The sequence below is a fragment of the Nuphar pumila genome, chromosome 7 (assembly GCF_984573655.1).
Source record: "Nuphar pumila chromosome 7, dmNupPumi1.hap1.1, whole genome shotgun sequence".
Taxonomy (NCBI): domain Eukaryota; kingdom Viridiplantae; phylum Streptophyta; class Magnoliopsida; order Nymphaeales; family Nymphaeaceae; genus Nuphar; species Nuphar pumila.
In genome coordinates, this window is record NC_143255.1 from 35,845,720 (window position 1) to 35,861,740 (window position 16,021).

At 34.8% G+C, this 16,021-nt stretch overlaps 1 pseudogene; it reads left to right on the forward strand.

Annotated features, from left to right (window-relative positions):
* The first annotated feature begins 930 nt into the window (after positions 1–930).
* Positions 931–16,021, forward strand: part of LOC149831909 (amino-acid permease BAT1 homolog) — a 67,174-nt pseudogene continuing 52,083 nt past the window's right edge.

Below are 16,021 nucleotides of genomic sequence, written 5' to 3' on the forward strand. Positions count from 1 at the left end.
TGGGGGCTCAACTTTCCAAGTTTTTTGTGAACCATAATGCACATTCCTGAGTTTTGTGCGTAATTACCCTGGATGAAGCACGTTTTACTCTCCCTCAAAAAATAAAAAATGTCACAAATAATCACAATGTAACTTTAGGCTCTGTTTGGGAGCCTTGAAGGAGAGGTGCATTAGTATAAGTCTTGACAGGCAGCTTCTTTTTGTATTTAGATTGTACCACTTATATAGTTTCAAATGTTTATCACCTTGATATTTTCATCCGAGTCACTACAACAATAGCGTTTGATTCTTGGCCCATGTAATATTAGGCAGTGGAGATGCATTGACATTTCTCTCCTGCATTAGTTGTGAAGTTGGGTGGTTTAGGTGATGAATATTTGCAGCCACACAAATTGCCACCTTTTGCTCCAACAGCTCATTCGAATTTTAATTTTTCAGTTTTTATTTCGTATGTCATGCAAAATCCTATGTTTCAGAGGTTAAGATCCATCTGAGTTATGAGTCTAATCTTAGTTTAGTTTCCATAATCCTTTATGATATTAGCTTTGCCAAGACAAATTGAAGAGTGGATATACCCATAATTCATCTTGCTTGCAGCTTCTCCATTTAAAACGCTTTACTCCAACTAATACTGATGTTGCTAGCTTATTTTTATTCCCCAATTAGATTGCCTTCAATGTTTTGCAATTGGTGGAATCAAATGCAAGTTAAAGCAGTAAAAACATCTTTCTTCAATTTTCACAGAGTTCACTATGTTGGGAACATTTAGTCAAACTGGTTTTTAAGATTATGTAAGCATCCTTTATTGGGCTCTTACAAGTTAATCATATTCGTATGTTGTGCAGGGCATTGTCTAATTTTGCACTGACATTTAGTATTATATCTGTCATCACCGGTATTACAACAACCTATGGAACAGGGCTTGAATTTAGGGGACCAGTAGCCATGGTTTATGGATGGCCTATAGTTGGGGTATTCACTCTTATAGTTGGTTTATCCATGGCTGAGATCTGCTCTTCTTATCCAACATCTGGTGGCCTTTATTACTGGAGTGCTAAGCTTTGCGGCAGTAAATGGGGTCCTTTAGCTTCTTGGTTAACAGGCTGGTGAGTTAATTGTGTTCATGTATATTCGTCTACAGATGTTTCTATTGGTCTGAATCAATGTTGTAAGAATTGTCTCAGATTCAGGTAATCGGAGGGCTGAATCGTTTTGAATCGGCCAACTTTTAACCACAGAAAGACACATGTCCAAAAAAAACAAGAAACCATTTTTAACCATTTTTCAGATTTGTTTGAAAATCAGCCAGTTCGGGTCAGTTTCGTATCGATTTTCGCCGATTCAGCCTGATTCCCAACTATTCTGACAACATTGATCTGAATGAAAACCATGGACCAGAACCAGGAAGCACCTAGAATGCAATCGAAATAAATCTCATTTTCATTCAGTAATGAAGTAAGCTAATCTGTTTTCTGTGCTTTGGATGAGCTGATTCTGATTCAGAATATAAATTGATTTGATTTGTTGGTTGCAGTTTAAATTATAGAGCTGTGTAGGATATTGAACACCACGCATTTGGGTCCTCACATTCAACCGTCCCATATCCATTTTGTCATATTGCTAAGCCAATTTGACATTGCTATGGGTTTCCTAAATCCAAATTCGTGAAATTTCAAAGATAAAGATTGGATCCAATCATATGTCATTTTACACGTTATTTAGATATTGTAAAAGCTAGACAGCCAATTGGGTTTGGATTTGCAATAGACTTTCCCACCCAAATCTCAGTTTAAACATAGACCATTTATCTGAGATCAGTTTGGATTGGTCCGGTTACCTGCATCCAAGTTGAATTTGAATCATTCATACCACAAATCTCATTATTGGATTTTCTCCATGAGGGAAAATCTTGCAACAAATACTTTTTTATTGGAAACCTCACAAATATATATATATATATATATAGGAAAATGGGTCCGTGCTAAACCCATTTGGTGGTAAACCACGTGCTAAATGGGTTGTTTGGGCTTCTCCAGTGCTTTCTATGCGGTTTTGGCCCCATAAATGTGTTGGGCATGGTCGAATTACTAAGAATTCACACCTGGATCATGTGTTTTCGATGAAAAAAATGATGTTTGAAGCCTAAAAAAATTTACAAAGATTTTGGACTGTTGATTTTTTGAACTTTATAAAAACCCACCCATGTGTTGTAATCAAATGCTTCAAGAGATGATCCCTATAAAATCAAGTACATAGATTACATCTGTACTGTCAAAATTTAAAAATAAAATAAAAAAGGCCCAAAAATTCTATTTAGCACGCAGTTGTTGCCTCTGCTGAGGATGGCTATGTCTTTCCCTGTTGTTGCCTCTGTTGAGGACGACCCTAGTGGTTCCTCTGCTGGGTCTTCTACTTCTTGCTCTGTGCCACCTGTGTCTTGCCACCCGTAGGTGGGTTCTTCCGAGCTCCACATTGTCGTTACCACTCTTCTTCAATTTCCCTCTCTTGAATCGCTTCCACCCCTTATTCAGGATGAAAGTCGACCCAATGGCATCGCTAAACATAGTAGGATGGCTAGTCATAACCTGCACTCGTAGCCCGTCCTTGAGAGCTCTCACATTTTTTTGCTACCCTCGTCTTATCGTTATCGAAAAGGTTAGGGCAGTACCGTTATCGGCTCCTGAATTTTGTGGTGTAGTCAACCAAACTCATGTTTTTCTGCGTTAACTCGAGGAACTGCTGCTGCATCTTTTCTCTAGCGAAAGAGATAAAGTATGCCGCCAAAAACTCCTCTCAGAAATTCTCTCAAGGGATGGTCTCCATGGCGGCGTACTTTCACTCTACGCAGGGTATCCCACAACTTCTTGGCATCACCCTTCAAATGATATGTGCCAAAATCTGACTCTATGTCCTCTGGCACAAGTAGGGCATGGAAGACATGCTCAATCTCCTTGAGATAACTCTCTGCGGCTTCAAGGTCGACCTTCCCGGGTAAAGTTAGTGGATCTAACTTTAGAAACTTCTCATAAGTCACGACACATTATAATTTTAATATTTCCATATTGTCAACCATATCAACTATAGAGTCAATTTAAAATTATGAATTGAACTTTATTTATTTAATCAAATAAGTCAAGAGAGTTCAAAAATTCATAAATCAACTATATCTCATCCCATGCACATCATAACCCGGGCCACCAAATCATAACTCTCGAGTCCTCCAGCTAGCCAGTCCCTCTCATCATTGAGCCTCCATGCCTAAAAAATAATTTTATAAAACGGGTAAGAACTAAAGTCCTCGTACGAATTTCTCTAAAAAACTAACAATGAGTAAATAACACAAATTAAATCATGCACAAATTTAAAAGGAAATCACAAACAATAAATCATCAGAACTAACTTACCATCTAAGCAGTTCAAATAAGCATTCAACAATTTCATGCTAAATCAAATATTCAGGAATGCATGAAACTATTGCTAAACAGTAAAGGATGCATAAATCAATACACATGCATGAATAACTTTTTAAGTTAATTATCAGAGTTGTTTTTGCATGCATGTCCCTATTATATGCACACAAATTTAATTTTCACTTTCCTTACAAACCTGTAAATACTAAAAAATAGGTAAAGTTCTCAAGGTTCAAAGTAGTTCTTATTCATACATTAACACACAATTTGTAGTTTAATTATTGGGTTCCACACTTGTTTCTCGACTGATATATGATATCAGTACCATCAATCGAAACATTAGGCATCATCACCTAATGTCGGAACATCAAGCATCATCACCTAATGTCGGAACATCAAGGTCATCAGCATCCATTGATGTCACTTTTTTGGTTTACCAATAACTACAACTGAGTCAACAACACTACCACCAGGCAAAGTGACTGAAACTTTCCTAAAATCGTGGTCAGGCAGTGTTTTAAAACTCGCCGAGTCAACTCGTTGACTCGGCTTACTCGGCTCGGCTCGCCCCTCCAGCGAGTCAACCCGGCAAGGCAAACTCGGTTTGCCAAAACTCGGGCTTGACTCGGCTTGACTCGGCCTGACTCGGCTTGACTCGGGCGAGTTTTGGGATGTTTGAAATTTGTTTTTTGAGTTTCAAATTACAGTTTCGAAATATATAAGTACATATATTTTAACAAGGGTTACCCCCAGATTTTGTATAAAAAAGAAAATAAAAAGCATTTAAAGATAAAAAAGCATTTAAATCCATAGAATAAAATCGCCATGTTGTTCGAACTACTGTTCACCCTGTGTTATCAACTTATTCTAGCAAAATATTTTAAAGAAATGATTCTCACTATATATGGCAGGTCAACTGTGCCTATGGGAAGTCACATTTAGGTTTCATCATCCATTTGTTATGTGAACAAGCATTGTACATATTCAAATATTAGTAGTCTTTTTATAGTTGTGCCATTAATGTATTTCCTGCATAGTTTTATACATGAGAGAAAATTGCTTATTTATGTTGATATTGGGCATTCTGTAAACTTTCAATATGCACATATATCCCTGTTTTACATTTATGGATTTGTTAGAGAGGGAATCAAAACTTTTAAAACAAGCTAGCATATATGATTGGCCATTTTAGGAACCTTAGGTAGTAGCAGATTGAACTCATGGTGACCAAATCCTCTAATTCAAGTCATGAATTAGTCAAAGTGCTTGTATAGATATCAAATTCAATTATTCAAGCAAACCTCTATAGCTCTTTGCAGTTGTTTTTATATTCTTACAAACATTTGGAGACTATGTTTACTCAAAAACATGGTTTCAGACAAATTATATATTGTTTTTCTTTTAAAATCAAAAGTTAACAAAACCCGGTCTGAGTCACCGAGTTGACCCGCCGAGTCACGAGTCAATAAAGAACGAGTCGAGTTCCGAGTCACGGGTTTTAAAACCTTGTGGTCAGGAACATGAATCGCACATCGGGTTCTTGGAGATAACAATTACACATGATGTTTTAGTATCCTCACGGTCCCCTACGACCATCATCAAAGATTCTCACACTATCAAAGAGATATCAAGGAAGAACATTATTACATCGTTTGGTCTCTTTTACCATCTTAATCAATTAAGAGTTTTTTATACAAGAACAATTATGCAAATCAGTATGCAATAGCAAATTCGAGCCCTTTCCCTATCAATTCAACAATGTAATTAATTTTGAAAAACCAATATTCTAAAAATCATTTTGTAATGCATAAACAGTTTCAGTAACACATGAGCAACACATGCTCTTGGCCTCCATAGGTCCATCAGTAGTTCACACATAACCACTAATCAATTTCATAAATAATTCATGTTATTGCAAAATTTTAGTGAACATAAATCACACGCATATATGCAAACTTATGTTCACAATGCACAATCATCAATGCATATTTATGGCAAATGAATGAATGCAATCTTATCAAATTCATCACATTAGCCAAAACCTAACCTTTAAAATTTAAGTGAATATCCAAAACCGATCAGATTTCACAATTTTAACAGAAATCATATTTTGAAATGCATTGACTGCAACCCCAATGCACATTCACAGCACAAAGATGAATACAACTATATGCATACAATGTAAGTATGCAACAATATAATAGATATATATATATATGTATGCAGCAATATACCATACCTATTGTTGCATACATATATGCAGCAATAAGCATATTGTATCCTTGTTGTCACTGCACACGTGTGGACAACAACACATGAATAACCACATGTATGATCAGCAACATGCTGACATGTTTGTTGTTATTGCACAAGCATAAACAACAGCATGCTGACAGCATGTCTGCTGTTAGAGTACAAATGTGAACATCAATATGTCGATAGCATGTTTGCTATCGCTGCACAAGCGTGAACAGCAACATGCTGACAGCATATTTGTTGTCACAACACTAGTGTGAACAGCAACACGCTGACAATATGTTTGTTGCCATAGTACAAGTGTGAACAACAACATGCTGACAGCATGATTGCTGTCACAGCATAAGAATATACATATAACTGCAGCAATATCACAAACATCCCTATCGCTGCATATATATGCGAGCAGCGACATGACAATTATCCAAAAATATAACAATTCATTCACATGTCCAACAAATAAAAGAAAACATATGGTTTTTTCAAATGATCAGCATTTTGGGATGAAGGCGTAGTAGTTGTTGTTGTTGTATATGGTTTTTTCAAATGATCAGCAGATAAAACAAGCATACAATCTTATATGAATCTAATCATGCAAGCTACTATACCAAAAAATTTAAAACAACTATTGATTCAATCTTTCTGTATCATGAATCCAATAAAAAAAAACTCAAATCAGAAACCATAACCCCTGTGTGACATCAAACTCAAAACATGCAGTCTTTTGAAAAATCGTGTCTATGCTAAAAATTAGAAAAAATTGATGGCTGGAATTAACAACACAATAATATATATATATGTGTGTGTGTGTGTGTGGAAAGAAAAATGATCCCAAACAAAAATAAATTCTATATTTGTAAAGATTCATAAATTTGTATAAAAATATATGGATTTGATTTTCCTTTAAATTTATACTTGATTTAATCCATGCTACTCTTCTCACTCATCAGAATAGAGAGAAGAACCCGTACCTTGATTCAAAGATTCATAAAAATCTTAGAGGAAGAAGGAGAAGACTGAGACAAGCTTCTTCTTCCTCTTCTCTCTCTCTCTCTCTCTCTTTAAGGGACAGTTTTAGAGAGAGAGAGAGTCCCTCTCTCTTTTATAATTAGAGAGACTTCTAGGGGGGGTGATACCCCCTTCTAGATGGGTAGGGGTAGAGTTCTATCTAAGGTAGAACTCTACCTCTACCTACCTCTCAACAACCTTTATCTTTTATTTATTTTTTGTTTTATTTTACTTTATCTTGTAGAATATTCCACACTAGTGGGGGACACCCCCTTCTAGAAAAACGTTAAGTGGGGTAGAGTTCTACATAAGGTAGAACTCTACCTTATCATTTAAACTTTAAATATATATATTTTACTTACATTTTTTTAAAGTTTAAATTCATTTTTATTTTTTTTAAAGGTATGGATGGATTATGGGTCTGGGTTAGACCCATGATCCAAATTCATATCCAATTCCAAATTGATCTCAACCCAAACCAGGTACTAGTCAATATGGATCCTGGACTAGGTCCAGATCCATATTAACATCAGTCCAATTATAAACAGAGCGGGTTGAGTCCGATCTGAATCGTAAAAAACTAAAAAATAGAAGTCGGTTAAATCAGAAAAATGCATTTTCTGAGCCAACCGATATCTGAATTCGATAAAACATATCTCCTATGAGATCTATGTTCCAAAACGGATCTAACTATGGTCCTAGGTCCATTTCACTCTTGAATTTTGCCTGAATTTAACCTAAATTTTGCTTAAATTTAAAGGTAAAAATAAATACATTTCACGTGTTTTACACATCATTTTTAAATATCTTCAATGGGCCCTGGACCAGGTCCAGACGCCTATTGGCGTCAACTATATTTAATGATTTTTAAGTAATTTTGATATATTCAATATGAATATTTAATTAAAAATCATATTTTTGAGCTTAAAAATATGAGAAAAATCATGAGATATTACACTAACCATAGGATAACCATAAATTAATCAAACACAAACCATAAATAAAGCTATATAAATCATTTTTCTTAAAAAAAGCTCCCATAAATCCTAATCGGTATGACCTACATGAATTTATTTATGATATTTAAATTCAGCCATATATAAAAATCATACATCTAACATGAAAATATTTAGATTATACTATACATGATTTTCAACATAAAAATAATAGCATAAACCTTTAAAAACTGAGTTTCCAAAAAGAAACGCTGAATCTCAAAATCGATTTTCACTATTTAGGGTTTTATTTTATTTTTTGAATATTATTTTCATTAAACACCATAAATATCGATTTCAATAGTATTTATACTTGGTGATCATGGTAAATACACATCCATCATAGATTTAAAATATTAAACATGATTCTTTACAAGCAACCAACGAGATCTATGTATTTACTAGAAATTGCTTTTGACAATAATCTATTTAGAGTCTCACAGACCTCCAAAACCACCGGATATCAGTCCAACCATGAAGTTAGGGCTAATATCACATTAAATACATTTCTACAATTTTATTTCAGCATGTACATGCACCTTTAGTGCTACGCATACACACAAGCCGAAGGTTCCCTACCTAAAAATCAGCTAAGATAAAAAAATAGGCAGGTGTTGGTTCGCTTCACAACCTCCTTCAAGTTGCAGCTCCAATGGCTGCCACATCACACATGAATAGGGTTCTCCCTAGGGCGTGAGTGAGAAAGGAGAAGGAGAACAAGATCCTAAAAAAAACTAAGAAGAGGGATTTGAGAGAGATATAAAAGAGATAAGAGAAGTGTGAGAGGGTCTTCTAATAGATCCTCTCCCCCTATCTCAAGTGAGAGATGTCTCTCTCCTTTCTTCTCTAGAACTCCCAATTAATGAGAAACTCCCAAAATCGTTGGGAGGAGAGAGAGAGTCTTTAATTAAACTAGATGTCTTCCCAATTTTCCAATTAGGACTCCTTAAACAAGAGAGTCCATACATACAAAGTTTTCAACCTAATTTAATTAGTTAATTATCAGAAAAGAGATGAGGACGTCCCATCCTCTTAGCGCATTCTAGTGATTAAGCACCACATGATGCCATATGTCACTTGAATTCAAGTGGGCTCACATAGAGGGGCATCCCACCTAGGGTCCAAACTAATTGGATTGAATCCAATTCAAACTCTTTATTTAAGAGTCCAAATCCAATATTGCAAATTTAACCCATATTGGATCCAAATATTAGAATTTAGATCCACTTTTAAAATATCCATAATCTATTTATTAAATTATTTGAGATCCAGATTAAATTCTAATTTAAAATTCACATAATTATTGGATATAAAAATGCATCTTTATTTATTTAATATCAGGGAAAATCTCAAGTGTTATGGTGGTACCCTTGTAAGAAATAATTTTAGAAAAATATTTTTACGATGAAAATCAGGAAAATCGGCCACCAAATAATAAGAACTGAATTTCCACAATAGTAGTGAGTACAGGTCGAATCCACAGAGAATGAGATAGATATCCAGAATCCAAATTCAAATAGATCACTTTATTAATACTTAAATATAACTACAAATTTTTTTTCACTATCTAAAAATCTAATACAATCACTTCTCTGTGGATATTGCTTGAGCACTTCTCCGCGTCAAAGGGCAATTTTGTCCTTTCAAAATGCACCAAGATCTTCAATTCTTTGCTTTACGTATGCCTTTAGACATGCAGTTGCGATTATGAAACCTATAAAACTCAAATGAAAGATTAGAAAACACCACTAACTAAAACTAATCCAAATTTACAAGTATAGATATTTCTAGAGACCAATAATTATAAATTAATCTATTACTCAATTAAAAGCAACCCTAATACGAAAAATTCAATAAGTAAACTAAGCTAATCTATCACAAAATTATTAAACTTGTACTTAATCTGCGTACACTGCAGCAATAAGCAAAAAATATGTAGAAAGTAAATTATCTAATGAAATTCCTATTCTACCCTTAATATAGTGCAGAATTGAATCCGAGACAGATTTTAGTAATTAGCAAGTTTAAGGGTAAAATGAAATCTGAATTTGATGAAAATTGATTTGTCAGAATCCTGACATGTGAGAGAAAAAGACCCTTTTTACAGAACTCAAAAATTCATCCTAAATCTTTAGATATCAGCGTTCCAAAATCATGCTAATTTCGGACTTTGAACAACCCTAAAATTTGATTTCCTGACAGACCAGTTTTTAGAAAATGCCTAAAAACCTGACCAAATCAACTCCAAATGAAGCGAAATTTGGTATGCACTCAGAGGACACGTGGATGAAGAGAATGGAACAAGTTTGGGCTCAAAAATCAGAATTTTTCTGCATAAAATAATGAGTGCGAATTGCTTAAAATTTTAGGTTAAAAATCGGTTCACCAATTAAAAAAATCTATCAATTAAAACACTAAATTACTCTAGATTACTTCAAAAAATATACAATGACAATCCAAGATCTATGATAAACTAAAGAGAACAGAGAGATTACTTAATCTAAACAGAAAATTAAAATAATAAACTAGATGATGTGCTAAATGACCAAATGATGACAATATAAAGGCGCCACTCTAATCTATGCAATAATAAAAAAATTCAAAATATGAATGTAGACCCTAACTTAATGCTTGACCTTGGACAAATCTAATGTTAATTTAACAATAACTACCTTGTTGGAGAATGACTCTAAGCAAAAGCAAATTAACTTCTAATCTAAACAATGAAAATAAAAATAATTTAAAGGATAACTAGAGCAAGAGGTTAAAAACGAGAGCACTATTTGCCTAAGTCGTCCTCCTATGTGGGACCTACACGAAAAAAATAATAATAATAAGAAAAGATAATTTGAATAATTACTATGCAATGCAAATATTATTTCCTAAATAAAAAAATGCTCTATGCAAATTAAGTCACACATATGCTATATTATCCTAACTAAATGAAACAAATAAAAATTAATTAATATTTGACTTATCTCTAACTAAGTGGGGCCCATGACAACTCATACTTAGAGATATGATTTTCTAGAAAACACGCCAGCCCTTGGGGCCCACACAGTTGGCTAGATCCTAAAATTAAGGAAATTTTTTTATTTCCTAAAGCCTATACGGTTATAAATGAGGAAGGTGACTTAAATTGAAATCACCTTTTCCAAATCCAAAAAGAAAAAAATCTTCTCTAGGCTGGCGTCTCCAAAGGAAATGCCACCTCTTTCCTACTTTGACTCCACCAAAATAGCAACTAAACAAAATTTCAAAAACAACCTAGCTCAATTCCTAAATACCTAAAATACCCTCACAAAAGTCGACTTCCCTAATATATACTATGCATAAAATACATTACTTAACTTAGACAAACTATATGCTATCAAAATTAAGCTAATGAATGATCAAATAAAAAAAAACGTGAAGAGCTCATGAACTACATGTTAAAATGTATCTAATATGTATATATATACTGTATATTACATCAATACCCGATAGGGGTATTTTTGTAATTTCACATAGTTGTTTTAGAAAACAACTATTTTCAGTTTTTGTTAAAATGTATTTTCTTTTTTTTATTTTTCACTTTTATTTTTTGTATTTTTTAAATAACAAAAGGGGCTCCAACCATAGAGTCGTTGGAGCCCCCAACGGTCACAAATGTGACCGTTGGGGGCTCCCAACGATTCCATGGGAGCCCTCTTTTGGGCTCTCCTTTTGAGGCGTTTTGCCTCTCCTTCTCTCCTCTCCCTTTTGTATAAATAGGGGTGATCCCCTTGTATATTTTTCATTCTAGAGAGCTTTCTCTCTTCTCAATAAGAGGCTTTTTATATTGTTGCCTTCTTAAAGGCTTGTGCTTGTATTGTCCCTTTGTGGACTTGTGATATTGTCTCTTTTATTCATTGTTGTAAGTGCTTGTATGCACTCTTTATATTTCCGCAATATCTCATTACATGGTATCAGAGCCACTCGATTCTTGAAGGAAAGGTGTGGTTCGTGTATTTCATATTTAGTGGATATCTTCTCACTTCTTGGCAACATCATGGAGACAAAGATTGACCTATCTTTCAAGCTCAATGGAAAGAATTATATGATGTGGGCATCGGCAATGAAAAATAATCTCAAAGGAAAGAAGCTTTGGGGTTTTGTCATGGGTACCGTTCCGGAACCTAAGCTTATGCTCACGAAGATTGAAAAAGGTCAAGAAAAGGCTCTTGAAGGAGATGCTCGCCTCAAGGCCATTGAAAGTCATCAAAAGGAAGTGGAAGATTGGGAAAGCAATCACGCAAAAATCCTTGCGTGGTTTATGAACAATGTGGAGCTTAAGGTATGTGCTAATATAGCTAAATTTCGTAGAGCCAATGAGGCTTGGTCCTTTATGAAGGGTATGTATACCCAAAAGGATCTTGCAAGAGCATACTTCTTGCAAGAAAAGATAAGAACCACCAAGCAAGGTAATTCTAGCATTCAAGACTATTATAGTGCTTTAAACCCACTATGGGATGAATTGGCTCTCTTGGAGCCAAAATGGGTTTCTATGGAAGATATTGATTTAAGGCAAAAACAAATGGAACAAGAGCGATTGTTTCAATTTCTTTTTGGGCTACGTCCCGAATTTGAGCAAGTGAGATCTTCACTTCTCCATAGATCTATTTTTCCTCCTATTGAGGATGCTATTGCCGAAATCACTCAAGAGGAGACAAGGCTTGGCATGAGTAAGCATGTTGATGAAGTCCTTGCCGTATCAAAACCGGGTAATAATGTTAGAACCTATAAGCCTCCTCATTTTGGGAAACAAGGAAACTACAATGGAGGAAGAAAAATGATTGTTTGTCATTATTGCAATGAGCCGGGTCACATTAGACCCGCTTGTCCAAAGCTTATTGGAACCTTCAAGCCTAAAGTGGCTTCTCTTGAGGAAACCATCACCAAAGAAGATGAAGGCAAGAACAATGACATCAAAGAAACTCTTGGACAAATATCTATGGCTCTCCAACAAATGCTAAAGGTTTCTTCCTCCACATCGGGTGCGGCTATTGCTTCATCATCTTCACCCGGTACGTACTCTTGGATCCTTGACTCCGGAGCTTCTTTTCATATGACCCCTCATGAAAATGCACTTATTGATGTTTGCACCAATTCAAAGGACTCTTGTGTCTCTACGGCCGATGGAACTTTTTTAAAAATTTCAAGTATTGGCTCTTTTAAAGATTCACAAAATTTTTGTGTTCCAAAAGTAAGAGTTGTTCCCAAACTAAATTTAAACCTATTTTCGGTTTCTCAAATTGCCGACCATGGATGTGAAATATCTTTCTCATCTAATGGTTGCTTTGTGCAGGATCTCCGGTCCGGGAAGCGGATTGGGCAAGGCCATAGAAAGGGAGACCTCTATTATATGGACCATCTTGATCTCCCTACAAATGTTTTTTGTTCTTATGTCCAAGAAAAAAACATGGAAACTTGGCATAAAAGACTTGGTCATCCAAGTTATTCTAAAATGTATCTCTTTCCTTTTGGAAACAAATTTTGTAAGAAAAACGAAATTAATTGCAAAGATTGCATTTTTGGAAAAATGAAGTCTATTCTATTTCCAACTAGAACTTTTCTTTCATCAAGGCCTTTTGAATTGGTGCATTCGGATGTGTGGGGGCCTTCTCCGGTTATGTCTAAAGGGGGTTATTCATATTATGTTACGTTTATTGATGACTTTACTCGGTATGTTTGGATTTATTTCCTTAGTCATAAATCAGAAGTATTTACTTTCTTTAAAGATTTTCATAAAAAGGTTCAAAATCAATTTCAAAGTAACATATCTATTTTAAGATCCGATTCCGGTGGCGAGTACTTATCTCACGAATTCCAAAACTATTTAACCCAAAATGACATTTGCGATCAAAAGTCATGTCCTAGGACTCCCCAACAAAATGGCCTAGCGGAAAGGAAACATAGGCACATTATAGAAACCGCTAGAACATTACTTATTTCTAGGAATATTCCAAAGAAGTTTTGGGCCGAAGCCGTTCTAACCTCAACCTATCTAATCAATAGAATGCCCTCTTCTAAGTTAAAAAATGCTTCTCCCTATGAAAAACTCTTTAAATTTTCACCCGATTTCAATCGTCTTAGTATTTTTGGTTGCAAATGTTTTGTCCTATTACATAAAAGGGATAAGTTATCTCCAAAAGCAATTGAATGTGTTTTTCTAGGATATGGTGAAAATAAAAAAGGGTATAGATGTTATGATTTTAAGAATGATAAACTATATATTTCAAAAGATGTAACATTTCTAGAAGAAGAAAATGGTTTTGATAAACTAGAAGAAACAAATGAAATTGACTATATATTCTTATATGATCTTATTGATGACATACAAGAATATTTTCTTGAAAACATTGATGATTCTCATGAGGTATCCCCTCTTGACATAACACCCTCAAATGATAGTGATTTAAATATAAATGTTCATGATAGTGATACCAATATAAATGTTTACTCAAGAAGAAATCAAGAAAATCCTATTAGTGCCCTCGAAAAATACTCTCAAATTTCTGAATCCACTGAGGAACAACAAGTTAGGCATTCTTCTAGAATATCAATACCCCCAAATAGGTTTGTATCCTATGATTCCTTAACTCCCAACTATCGAGCATGTTTAATAACCCTACATTCTTATTTTGAACCGACACACTATAATCAAGCTAAATCTATACCTCATTGGATTGAAGCAATGCAAGTTGAACTTAATGCGTTAAAAAAGGCCAATACTTGGGAAATAGTTAATCTACCCTCACACAAAAAACCTATTGGTTGTCGTTGGGTCTTCAAAGTTAAAACAAAAAGCGATGGCTCTTTAGAACGATATAAAGTTAGATTAGTTGCTAAGGGATACTCCCAAGAATATGACATTGATTACGAAGAAACATTCGCTCCCGTAGCTCGAATGACCAGTGTCAGGACCTTAATAGTTGTTGCATCAACCAAAAAATGGCCTATTTATCAACTTGACGTAAAAAATGATTTTTTAAATGGAAGTTTAAGTGAAAAAGTTTATATGGATCCGCCACCCGGAATAAATATTAAGCAAGGTCAAACTCTTCGGCTTTTGAAGGCATTGTATGGCCTTAAACAAGCTCCTAAGGCTTGGTATGATCGTTTCAGTGATATCATGATAAAGTTAGGATTTCACTCTTGTTATACTGACACTGCTCTTTTTGTTAAACATGCAGGTTCTAGTATCGTAATTTTGTTGCTTTATGTTGATGATATGATTATCACTGGGAATGATCAAAATAGTATTATTAATGTTAAAAATATGTTAAAAAATAATTTTGATATGTCTGACTTAGGTTTTCTCAGATATTTCCTTGGAATTGAAGTTGCACATTCTCCTAGAGGATATATTTTGTCACAGATGAAGCTTGCTGCAGATATATGTTCTAAGTTTGGGATTTCTGATGATAAGAAAGTAGAGACTCCCGAGGTTATTAATGCCAAATTGCGGTTGGAGGATGGGGTTCTTCTGGAAGATCCCACACCTTACAGACAACTCATTGGGTCTCTTACCTATTTAACCATCACCAGACCAGATATCACTCATGCAGTTCACTCTGTTAGCCAATTTCAGCATGCTTCTACAACTGTGCATATGAGTGCCGTTCTCCGAATCATCCGCTACATTCGGAATACCATCAATAAAGGGTTGTTTCTATCCTCCTCTTCTTTCTTGAATCTTCTTGCTTATACTGATGCAGATTGGGGAGGTAATCCCAATGATCGAGTCTCAACTACTGGTTTTTGTGTTTTTTTAGGAGACTCTTTAATTGCCTGGCGATGCAAGAAGCAGCAGAAAGTTTCACTATCATCCACTGAAGCTGAGTACCGGGCTATGGCAACCACGACAATGGAACTTGTATGGCTTCGCAGTTTGCTTAAAGACATGGGAGTTGATATTACCGAACCCTCAAAGCTATGTTGCGACAACAAGAGTGCCATCTATATTGCGAGCAATCATACTTTTCATGAGCGTACAAAACATATCGAAATGGATTGCCACTATGTTCGTGACGAATTCTTGCGAGGAACTATTGCTCTTCCATATGTCACTTCAGAATATCAGTTGGCGGACTTCTTCACTAAAGCTCTTTTGACTCCTCGCTTCATGTTTCTCCTTGGCAAACTTTCCGTCATTTCCCCGTAAAGTTTGAGAGGGGGTGTTAAAATGTATCTAATATATATATATATATATATATATATATATATATATATATATATATATATATATATATATATATATATATATATATATATATATATATATATATATATATACTATATACAAACAACAACAACAACTACGCCTTCATC